Source organism: Schistocerca serialis, chromosome 1, assembly GCF_023864345.2.
Source record: "Schistocerca serialis cubense isolate TAMUIC-IGC-003099 chromosome 1, iqSchSeri2.2, whole genome shotgun sequence".
Lineage (NCBI taxonomy): Eukaryota > Metazoa > Arthropoda > Insecta > Orthoptera > Acrididae > Schistocerca > Schistocerca serialis.
In genome coordinates, this window is record NC_064638.1 from 427,231,382 (window position 1) to 427,243,574 (window position 12,193).

The window sequence follows — 12,193 nt, forward strand, 5'->3', positions numbered from 1 at the left end:
ATTAATTAAAACACAGCCTGAAATGGGTTAACATTCTGCAGTGATCAGATATTCCGCTGGTAGCAAAACTTGTCGTAGTTGTTGATGTGCCCAGTAGTTAGTTGCTTACACACCACGATTTCTTTTAATTAATTTAAGATTATCTTAAGAATTTTTTTTTTTTTTTTTTTTTTTTTTTTTGCGGTTAGCCGGACCGCACTTGCAGCCGCATTACGCTAGGCTGGTAATTTATGGTGGCACAGGACAGTGCCTTCGGATGCCTCGTTAGCGTCTCTTATGGTCCTATCGCAGATAATTTTAATAATATTTTTTGGAGTTATAACCTTAGCTCCTCGCGAACGTCGTCGTCGTCGTCGCCGCCGCACGCACGCAGAGTACGTGGTACACACGCACACACACATATGCAGTAGGCGGTGGACGATGTAAGCACTCGGCTAGGTGTAGCTCGCGCCAGTATAGCTCGCGCCGGCCTGGCGCTGCTGTGGGGCGGCCTCACGGCTTCTCCACTGGCCTGGCAGCTAGCGGCGTTCAAATGGGAGTCGCAGTTTACTCCTCGACATGGAGGGTGGTACTGGGCTGTTGACGAGTGCTCTCGTATTTTGTCGTTCCCTCCGGCACTTGCTTTTGCGATGTTTTCGACGGTCGCCTGTTGCCATATCGGCCCGCACCACCGTGTGTGACCCCCACATGTGGAGCGTACATGCTGCAAGCATTTAGGCCCTGACACTGCGGTTTTTCATCTCTGGCGGTACTCCGCAAGGATACCGCCCTTCGATTGTGCCATTCCAGCACTAATTGAAGTGCTAGGTTTTCCGGCCTGTTAGGAGACCGCTTCTGCAAAATGTGCGAGGAGATTTTTGCTGGTTGCGAGCTACCCGCCGATTTTCTAGCTGCACGTATTGCCCTTAATCCAAAGGTCAAAGGCGACTGTCGGGCTAGAGGCGTACGTCCCATCACCGTTCTTAACACTGTTTATAAGTTGGTGGCACGAAGTGTGGCTTCACGTCTTAAACAGGTGATGAATAAGGTACTTTGTCCCACTCAATCATGTGGCGTTTCGAATCGAACCACCTTCACCGCTGCTTCTATATACCGTGATGCTGTCTTACTCACCCACCGCCGACGCTCGAACCCCGGCTGCAATTGATCCCTAGATTTCGCCGGTGCCTTCGATAGGGTCTCCCATCCTTACCTGCTGGCCGTTATGTCGCGCATGGGTTTCGGGGAGCACTTCATAAGAGTCATCCGGCACTTCTTGGATGGAGCAAATTCCACAACCATTGTGAACGGCTGCAGATCACGACCAATTCCCATCAGACGATCAGTTCGACAAGGGTGTCCCTTGTCAGTGTATTTTATCGCTTTGGACCCCGTGCTGCGTGACATCGGACGGATGGTCGATGGTGTTCCTTTCCCAGGCGTCACCTTCCGCAGTGCGGCATACGCGGATGGTGTAGGTGTGTTTGTAGCAAACGCCAGGGACATCGATTCAGTTCGCCGAGTCCTCCACGTTTATGAACGAGCATCCGGTGCCATGTAAAAATCCAACAAAATGGTGCTAATCCCACTAGGACCACGATCATTGACCATCGAGCGCCCATGGTTCCGGATTGTAGGGGAACAGCGTATCTTGGGTCTTGAGGTGACTGCCTGTCCGCAGCGCATGTTAACACTCACGTGCAGGCGGATTCTCACGCGCATCAGAGGACTTTGCGTGAGTCACACTGATCGACGACTCAACCTCCATCAACGAATCCAACTGATTAATACTTACATCCTATAACGGGCATGGTATGTAGCACAACTCCTTACGCTACCGAAACAAACCAGCAGAGCCATCTCACAAACAGTATATTGCCTGTTGTGGCGGCATGCACTATTCATCGTTGATGCACAGACTTGTACACTGCCAAAGGTCGATGGTGGCCTTGGACTCATTGACTTTCCCCGCATATGTGCGGCAATCCTGATTCACCGTATCGCCACTTTGCGTGAGATTGATCCAGGTGGGACAACAGCGGTGCTTTTCGACCGTTATCGCCCACAATCGGCGCGTGAACCAGTATGTTTGACACATATTACATTCCGGATGACGGCAGTCAAGGTCTATTACCTCAATCAAAGTTACGTCCTAACAGTGGCCACCGACAAGGCACGCACATCGAAGCGCCTTTACTAGGCGCTTCGAGAGCCAGCCCACACCACATAAATTGGAGGACAGGCGACCGTCGGTCATCTGGCACCAAGCTTGGGCTAATATCACCCACCCAGCCCTTCCCACAGAAGTTTCAGCGCTATGGTATCGCGTTGTAAACAATTTAATACCCACTAATCATCGCTTGGCGGCCATCCGCCTATGGCCCTCGGCTGCTTGCGGCCGATGTGGTGACGTAGACACCAGAGAGCATCGTCTCTTATGCCCTCACGTCACAGAAGTGTGGGACCTTGCACGTGTGCTATTAGCGCTGATCGGTGGGACTACACTGGACTATGTGCCAATCGACTGGTTCCTTACCCCTGGTATTCAGATCAACCCCCGAAAACGACATAACGCAGTGGTGTGGCTCTTGGGCCACACCATTTTCACGATCTATGACCTTTGCCTCACCGATGCTGTCTCTTTCATGGACTACCTTTGGAGCCAGCATCGCCTGGCGGAATGTGACCGGAAATATACCATTACTTTTGCAAGATTTCTTAAAGTTGCAATGGTTCATGGTTATCAAAAGGTGTTCCAGGCTGAGTAAGGCACCTCGTATAAGAATTGCCTGAGTGTACCCCTGGATCTTTGTCACTCGGACTTTCAAACTACTCTTGACTTAACCATACCCCAGGTTTGATATTGGCCTTCTGGGCATCACTAGAGTAGACTGTTCTATGATACTGATAACATGGAAATTGGTAACATGGAAATTGTGTGAACGTTGTATGAAAAATTATTGGAAAATTGGAAAACACATGATCTATCTTAGAGGATTATTACTTCGTTAATTCTATGGGCTATAGGATTATCTCGCCAGTTTCGTTTGAGTATGCTACCGTCGCTGTTTTTTTTTTGCGTTCATTTCTGTCTTTATTTATTTCTTTCTATTTAGTTTTTAACATCATCACTTGCCTCACACCTGCAGAGGGAAGTGTGTTTCTGAGGAGTGTGTCGTCGCCCCCTGAGGCATAGCAGAGTATGCCTCCGCTTTTATTTTCGGTTTATGGCAATAAGTCTTGCTGCTAACAACACCCTGCTTTACGTGCTGCGTCGACACTAGAGGATGGCGGCATTTTTGGAGAGGAAAAGGTAGGGCTATAGGGGAGGTAGGAGGGTAAAAAGTGTAGTATCTGTTCTTATCAGCTTAATATCTGATACGTCCTGCATTGCACGACCAGAATATTAAACTCATTTTTGGCTTATGACGGAGTGCTAGGGGCTTGCTCCACCTCTGTCGCGGGTTGGCCCGGCATTGCAGTACCGTCGGGATCGGCCCACCTAATATTAATTAAAACACAGCCTGAAATGGGTTAACATTCTGCAGTGATCAGATATTCCGCTGGTAGCAAAACTTGTCGTAGTTGTTGATGTGCCCAGTAGTTAGTTGCTTACACACCACGATTTCTTTTAATTAATTTAAGATTATCTTAAGAATTTTTTTTTTTTTTTTTTTTTTTTTTTTTGCGGTTAGCCGGACCGCACTTGCAGCCGCATTACGCTAGGCTGGTAATTTATGGTGGCACAGGACAGTGCCTTCGGATGCCTCGTTAGCGTCTCTTATGGTCCTATCGCAGATAATTTTAATAATATTTTTTGGAGTTATAACCTTAGCTCCTCGCGAACGTCGTCGTCGTCGTCGCCGCCGCACGCACGCAGAGTACGTGGTACACACGCACACACACATATGCAGTAGGCGGTGGACGATGTAAGCACTCGGCTAGGTGTAGCTCGCGCCAGTATAGCTCGCGCCGGCCTGGCGCTGCTGTGGGGCGGCCTCACGGCTTCTCCACTGGCCTGGCAGCTAGCGGCGTTCAAATGGGAGTCGCAGTTTACTCCTCGACATGGAGGGTGGTACTGGGCTGTTGACGAGTGCTCTCGTATTTTGTCGTTCCCTCCGGCACTTGCTTTTGCGATGTTTTCGACGGTCGCCTGTTGCCATATCGGCCCGCACCACCGTGTGTGACCCCCACATGTGGAGCGTACATGCTGCAAGCATTTAGGCCCTGACACTGCGGTTTTTCATCTCTGGCGGTACTCCGCAAGGATACCGCCCTTCGATTGTGCCATTCCAGCACTAATTGAAGTGCTAGGTTTTCCGGCCTGTTAGGAGACCGCTTCTGCAAAATGTGCGAGGAGATTTTTGCTGGTTGCGAGCTACCCGCCGATTTTCTAGCTGCACGTATTGCCCTTAATCCAAAGGTCAAAGGCGACTGTCGGGCTAGAGGCGTACGTCCCATCACCGTTCTTAACACTGTTTATAAGTTGGTGGCACGAAGTGTGGCTTCACGTCTTAAACAGGTGATGAATAAGGTACTTTGTCCCACTCAATCATGTGGCGTTTCGAATCGAACCACCTTCACCGCTGCTTCTATATACCGTGATGCTGTCTTACTCACCCACCGCCGACGCTCGAACCCCGGCTGCAATTGATCCCTAGATTTCGCCGGTGCCTTCGATAGGGTCTCCCATCCTTACCTGCTGGCCGTTATGTCGCGCATGGGTTTCGGGGAGCACTTCATAAGAGTCATCCGGCACTTCTTGGATGGAGCAAATTCCACAACCATTGTGAACGGCTGCAGATCACGACCAATTCCCATCAGACGATCAGTTCGACAAGGGTGTCCCTTGTCAGTGTATTTTATCGCTTTGGACCCCGTGCTGCGTGACATCGGACGGATGGTCGATGGTGTTCCTTTCCCAGGCGTCACCTTCCGCAGTGCGGCATACGCGGATGGTGTAGGTGTGTTTGTAGCAAACGCCAGGGACATCGATTCAGTTCGCCGAGTCCTCCACGTTTATGAACGAGCATCCGGTGCCATGTAAAAATCCAACAAAATGGTGCTAATCCCACTAGGACCACGATCATTGACCATCGAGCGCCCATGGTTCCGGATTGTAGGGGAACAGCGTATCTTGGGTCTTGAGGTGACTGCCTGTCCGCAGCGCATGTTAACACTCACGTGCAGGCGGATTCTCACGCGCATCAGAGGACTTTGCGTGAGTCACACTGATCGACGACTCAACCTCCATCAACGAATCCAACTGATTAATACTTACATCCTATAACGGGCATGGTATGTAGCACAACTCCTTACGCTACCGAAACAAACCAGCAGAGCCATCTCACAAACAGTATATTGCCTGTTGTGGCGGCATGCACTATTCATCGTTGATGCACAGACTTGTACACTGCCAAAGGTCGATGGTGGCCTTGGACTCATTGACTTTCCCCGCATATGTGCGGCAATCCTGATTCACCGTATCGCCACTTTGCGTGAGATTGATCCAGGTGGGACAACAGCGGTGCTTTTCGACCGTTATCGCCCACAATCGGCGCGTGAACCAGTATGTTTGACACATATTACATTCCGGATGACGGCAGTCAAGGTCTATTACCTCAATCAAAGTTACGTCCTAACAGTGGCCACCGACAAGGCACGCACATCGAAGCGCCTTTACTAGGCGCTTCGAGAGCCAGCCCACACCACATAAATTGGAGGACAGGCGACCGTCGGTCATCTGGCACCAAGCTTGGGCTAATATCACCCACCCAGCCCTTCCCACAGAAGTTTCAGCGCTATGGTATCGCGTTGTAAACAATTTAATACCCACTAATCATCGCTTGGCGGCCATCCGCCTATGGCCCTCGGCTGCTTGCGGCCGATGTGGTGACGTAGACACCAGAGAGCATCGTCTCTTATGCCCTCACGTCACAGAAGTGTGGGACCTTGCACGTGTGCTATTAGCGCTGATCGGTGGGACTACACTGGACTATGTGCCAATCGACTGGTTCCTTACCCCTGGTATTCAGATCAACCCCCGAAAACGACATAACGCAGTGGTGTGGCTCTTGGGCCACACCATTTTCACGATCTATGACCTTTGCCTCACCGATGCTGTCTCTTTCATGGACTACCTTTGGAGCCAGCATCGCCTGGCGGAATGTGACCGGAAATATACCATTACTTTTGCAAGATTTCTTAAAGTTGCAATGGTTCATGGTTATCAAAAGGTGTTCCAGGCTGAGTAAGGCACCTCGTATAAGAATTGCCTGAGTGTACCCCTGGATCTTTGTCACTCGGACTTTCAAACTACTCTTGACTTAACCATACCCCAGGTTTGATATTGGCCTTCTGGGCATCACTAGAGTAGACTGTTCTATGATACTGATAGCATGGAAATTGGTAACATGGAAATTGTGTGAACGTTGTATGAAAAATTATTGGAAAATTGGAAAACACATAATCTATCTTAGAGGATTATTACTTCGTTAATTCTATGGGCTATAGGATTATCTCGCCAGTTTCGTTTGAGTATGCTACCGTCGCTGTTTTTTTTTTGCGTTCATTTCTGTCTTTATTTATTTCTTTCTATTTAGTTTTTAACATCATCACTTGCCTCACACCTGCAGAGGGAAGTGTGTTTCTGAGGAGTGTGTCGTCGCCCCCTGAGGCATAGCAGAGTATGCCTCCGCTTTTATTTTCGGTTTATGGCAATAAGTCTTGCTGCTAACAACACCCTGCTTTACGTGCTGCGTCGACACTAGAGGATGGCGGCATTTTTGGAGAGGAAAAGGTAGGGCTATAGGGGAGGTAGGAGGGTAAAAAGTGTAGTATCTGTTCTTATCAGCTTAATATCTGATACGTCCTGCATTGCACGACCAGAATATTAAACTCATTTTTGGCTTATGACGGAGTGCTAGGGGCTTGCTCCACCTCTGTCGCGGGTTGGCCCGGCATTGCAGTACCGTCGGGATCGGCCCACCTAATATTAATTAAAACACAGCCTGAAATGGGTTAACATTCTGCAGTGATCAGATATTCCGCTGGTAGCAAAACTTGTCGTAGTTGTTGATGTGCCCAGTAGTTAGTTGCTTACACACCACGATTTCTTTTAATTAATTTAAGATTATCTTAAGAAATTTTTTTTTTTTTTTTTTTTTTTTTTTTTTTGCGGTTAGCCGGACCGCACTTGCAGCCGCATTACGCTAGGCTGGTAATTTATGGTGGCACAGGACAGTGCCTTCGGATGCCTCGTTAGCGTCTCTTATGGTCCTATCGCAGATAATTTTAATAATATTTTTTGGAGTTATAACCTTAGCTCCTCGCGAACGTCGTCGTCGTCGTCGCCGCCGCACGCACGCAGAGTACGTGGTACACACGCACACACACATATGCAGTAGGCGGTGGACGATGTAAGCACTCGGCTAGGTGTAGCTCGCGCCAGTATAGCTCGCGCCGGCCTGGCGCTGCTGTGGGGCGGCCTCACGGCTTCTCCACTGGCCTGGCAGCTAGCGGCGTTCAAATGGGAGTCGCAGTTTACTCCTCGACATGGAGGGTGGTACTGGGCTGTTGACGAGTGCTCTCGTATTTTGTCGTTCCCTCCGGCACTTGCTTTTGCGATGTTTTCGACGGTCGCCTGTTGCCATATCGGCCCGCACCACCGTGTGTGACCCCCACATGTGGAGGGTACATGCTGCAAGCATTTAGGCCCTGACACTGCGGTTTTTCATCTCTGGCGGTACTCCGCAAGGATACCGCCCTTCGATTGTGCCATTCCAGCACTAATTGAAGTGCTAGGTTTTCCGGCCTGTTAGGAGACCGCTTCTGCAAAATGTGCGAGGAGATTTTTGCTGGTTGCGAGCTACCCGCCGATTTTCTAGCTGCACGTATTGCCCTTAATCCAAAGGTCAAAGGCGACTGTCGGGCTAGAGGCGTACGTCCCATCACCGTTCTTAACACTGTTTATAAGTTGGTGGCACGAAGTGTGGCTTCACGTCTTAAACAGGTGATGAATAAGGTACTTTGTCCCACTCAATCATGTGGCGTTTCGAATCGAACCACCTTCACCGCTGCTTCTATATACCGTGATGCTGTCTTACTCACCCACCGCCGACGCTCGAACCCCGGCTGCAATTGATCCCTAGATTTCGCCGGTGCCTTCGATAGGGTCTCCCATCCTTACCTGCTGGCCGTTATGTCGCGCATGGGTTTCGGGGAGCACTTCATAAGAGTCATCCGGCACTTCTTGGATGGAGCAAATTCCACAACCATTGTGAACGGCTGCAGATCACGACCAATTCCCATCAGACGATCAGTTCGACAAGGGTGTCCCTTGTCAGTGTATTTTATCGCTTTGGACCCCGTGCTGCGTGACATCGGACGGATGGTCGATGGTGTTCCTTTCCCAGGCGTCACCTTCCGCAGTGCGGCATACGCGGATGGTGTAGGTGTGTTTGTAGCAAACGCCAGGGACATCGATTCAGTTCGCCGAGTCCTCCACGTTTATGAACGAGCATCCGGTGCCATGTAAAAATCCAACAAAATGGTGCTAATCCCACTAGGACCACGATCATTGACCATCGAGCGCCCATGGTTCCGGATTGTAGGGGAACAGCGTATCTTGGGTCTTGAGGTGACTGCCTGTCCGCAGCGCATGTTAACACTCACGTGCAGGCGGATTCTCACGCGCATCAGAGGACTTTGCGTGAGTCACACTGATCGACGACTCAACCTCCATCAACGAATCCAACTGATTAATACTTACATCCTATAACGGGCATGGTATGTAGCACAACTCCTTACGCTACCGAAACAAACCAGCAGAGCCATCTCACAAACAGTATATTGCCTGTTGTGGCGGCATGCACTATTCATCGTTGATGCACAGACTTGTACACTGCCAAAGGTCGATGGTGGCCTTGGACTCATTGACTTTCCCCGCATATGTGCGGCAATCCTGATTCACCGTATCGCCACTTTGCGTGAGATTGATCCAGGTGGGACAACAGCGGTGCTTTTCGACCGTTATCGCCCACAATCGGCGCGTGAACCAGTATGTTTGACACATATTACATTCCGGATGACGGCAGTCAAGGTCTATTACCTCAATCAAAGTTACGTCCTAACAGTGGCCACCGACAAGGCACGCACATCGAAGCGCCTTTACTAGGCGCTTCGAGAGCCAGCCCACACCACATAAATTGGAGGACAGGCGACCGTCGGTCATCTGGCACCAAGCTTGGGCTAATATCACCCACCCAGCCCTTCCCACAGAAGTTTCAGCGCTATGGTATCGCGTTGTAAACAATTTAATACCCACTAATCATCGCTTGGCGGCCATCCGCCTATGGCCCTCGGCTGCTTGCGGCCGATGTGGTGACGTAGACACCAGAGAGCATCGTCTCTTATGCCCTCACGTCACAGAAGTGTGGGACCTTGCACGTGTGCTATTAGCGCTGATCGGTGGGACTACACTGGACTATGTGCCAATCGACTGGTTCCTTACCCCTGGTATTCAGATCAACCCCCGAAAACGACATAACGCAGTGGTGTGGCTCTTGGGCCACACCATTTTCACGATCTATGCCCTTTGCCTCACCGATGCTGTCTCTTTCATGGACTACCTTTGGAGCCAGCATCGCCTGGCGGAATGTGACCGGAAATATACCATTACTTTTGCAAGATTTCTTAAAGTTGCAATGGTTCATGGTTATCAAAAGGTGTTCCAGGCTGAGTAGGGCACCTCGTATAAGAATTGCCTGAGTGTACCCCTGGATCTTTGTCACTCGGACTTTCAAACTACTCTTGACTTAACCATACCCCAGGTTTGATATTGGCCTTCTGGGCATCACTAGAGTAGACTGTTCTATGATACTGATAGCATGGAAATTGGTAACATGGAAATTGTGTGAACGTTGTATGAAAAATTATTGGAAAATTGGAAAACACATAATCTATCTTAGAGGATTATTACTTCGTTAATTCTATGGGCTATAGGATTATCTCGCCAGTTTCGTTTGAGTATGCTACCGTCGCTGTTTTTTTTTTTGCGTTCATTTCTGTCTTTATTTATTTCTTTCTATTTAGTTTTTAACATCATCACTTGCCTCACACCTGCAGAGGGAAGTGTGTTTCTGAGGAGTGTGTCGTCGCCCCCTGAGGCATAGCAGAGTATGCCTCCGCTTTTATTTTCGGTTTATGGCAATAAGTCTTGCTGCTAACAACACCCTGCTTTACGTGCTGCGTCGACACTAGAGGATGGCGGCATTTTTGGAGAGGAAAAGGTAGGGCTATAGGGGAGGTAGGAGGGTAAAAAGTGTAGTATCTGTTCTTATCAGCTTAATATCTGATACGTCCTGCATTGCACGACCAGAATATTAAACTCATTTTTGGCTTATGACGGAGTGCTAGGGGCTTGCTCCACCTCTGTCGCGGGTTGGCCCGGCATTGCAGTACCGTCGGGATCGGCCCACCTAATATTAATTAAAACACAGCCTGAAATGGGTTAACATTCTGCAGTGATCAGATATTCCGCTGGTAGCAAAACTTGTCGTAGTTGTTGATGTGCCCAGTAGTTAGTTGCTTACACACCACGATTTCTTTTAATTAATTTAAGATTATCTTAAGAAATTTTTTTTTTTTTTTTTTTTTTTTTTTGCGGTTAGCCGGACCGCACTTGCAGCCGCATTACGCTAGGCTGGTAATTTATGGTGGCACAGGACAGTCGCCACACCTTCACCCGCCCATGTTAGGCAAAGTTTTTCTGCCTGACTCATGTAGTACTATCACCGTCAGAGGGTGGTATGGGACTACAAGTCCCACCGCCACACCTCCAAAGTGAATTGCAGTGATGCAGTCACTGCCCTGTGGAAATTTACTGCCTCACCGACACAGTTAGACCGCAATAGACCGGTGATGCTGTATTGTAACTTATCACCCCGGACTACAAGTCCATTTAAAAAAAAAAAAAAAAAGTGCCTTCGGATGCCTCGTTAGCGTCTCTTATGGTCCTATCGCAGATAATTTTAATAATATTTTTTGGAGTTATAACCTTAGCTCCTCGCGAATGTCGTCGTCGTCGCCGCCGCACGCACGCAGAGTACGTGGTACACACGCACACACACATATGCAGTAGGCGGTGGACGATGTAAGCACTCGGCTAGGTGTAGCTCGCGCCAGTATAGCTCGCGCCGGCCTGGCGCTGCTGTGGGGCGGCCTCACGGCTTCTCCACTGGCCTGGCAGCTAGCGGCGTTCAAATGGGAGTCGCAGTTTACTCCTCGACATGGAGGGTGGTACTGGGCTGTTGACGAGTGCTCTCGTATTTTGTCGTTCCCTCCGGCACTTGCTTTTGCGATGTTTTCGACGGTCGCCTGTTGCCATATCGGCCCGCACCACCGTGTGTGACCCCCACATGTGGAGCGTACATGCTGCAAGCATTTAGGCCCTGACACTGCGGTTTTTCATCTCTGGCGGTACTCCGCAAGGATACCGCCCTTCGATTGTGCCATTCCAGCACTAATTGAAGTGCTAGGTTTTCCGGCCTGTTAGGAGACCGCTTCTGCAAAATGTGCGAGGAGATTTTTGCTGGTTGCGAGCTACCCGCCGATTTTCTAGCTGCACGTATTGCCCTTAATCCAAAGGTCACAGGCGACTGTCGGGCTAGAGGCGTACGTCCCATCACCGTTCTTAACACTGTTTATAAGTTGGTGGCACGAAGTGTGGCTTCACGTCTTAAACAGGTGATGAATAAGGTACTTTGTCCCACTCAATCATGTGGCGTTTCGAATCGAACCACCTTCACCGCTGCTTCTATATACCGTGATGCTGTCTTACTCACCCACCGCCGACGCTCGAACCCCGGCTGCAATTGATCCCTAGATTTCGCCGGTGCCTTCGATAGGGTCTCCCATCCTTACCTGCTGGCCGTTATGTCGCGCATGGGTTTCGGGGAGCACTTCATAAGAGTCATCCGGCACTTCTTGGATGGAGCAAATTCCACAACCATTGTGAACGGCTGCAGATCACGACCAATTCCCATCAGACGATCAGTTCGACAAGGGTGTCCCTTGTCAGTGTATTTTATCGCTTTGGACCCCGTGCTGCGTGACATCGGACGGATGGTCGATGGTGTTCCTTTCCCAGGCGTCACCTTCCGCAGTGCGGCATACGCGGATGGTGTAGGTGTGTTTGTAGCAAACGCCAGGGACA

General features: G+C 49.7%; 3 pseudogenes; all 3 read left to right on the forward strand.

Moving 5' to 3' along the window:
• Nucleotides 1–3,274: 3,274 nt before the first annotated feature.
• LOC126421584 (U2 spliceosomal RNA) lies at nt 3,275–3,486 on the forward strand (annotated as a pseudogene).
• A 3,274-nt stretch (nt 3,487–6,760) lies between these two features.
• On the forward strand, nt 6,761–6,972 carry LOC126421661 (U2 spliceosomal RNA; annotated as a pseudogene).
• Nucleotides 6,973–10,250: 3,278 nt separating this feature from the next.
• Nucleotides 10,251–10,462, forward strand: LOC126421595 (U2 spliceosomal RNA; annotated as a pseudogene).
• Nucleotides 10,463–12,193: the final 1,731 nt, after the last annotated feature.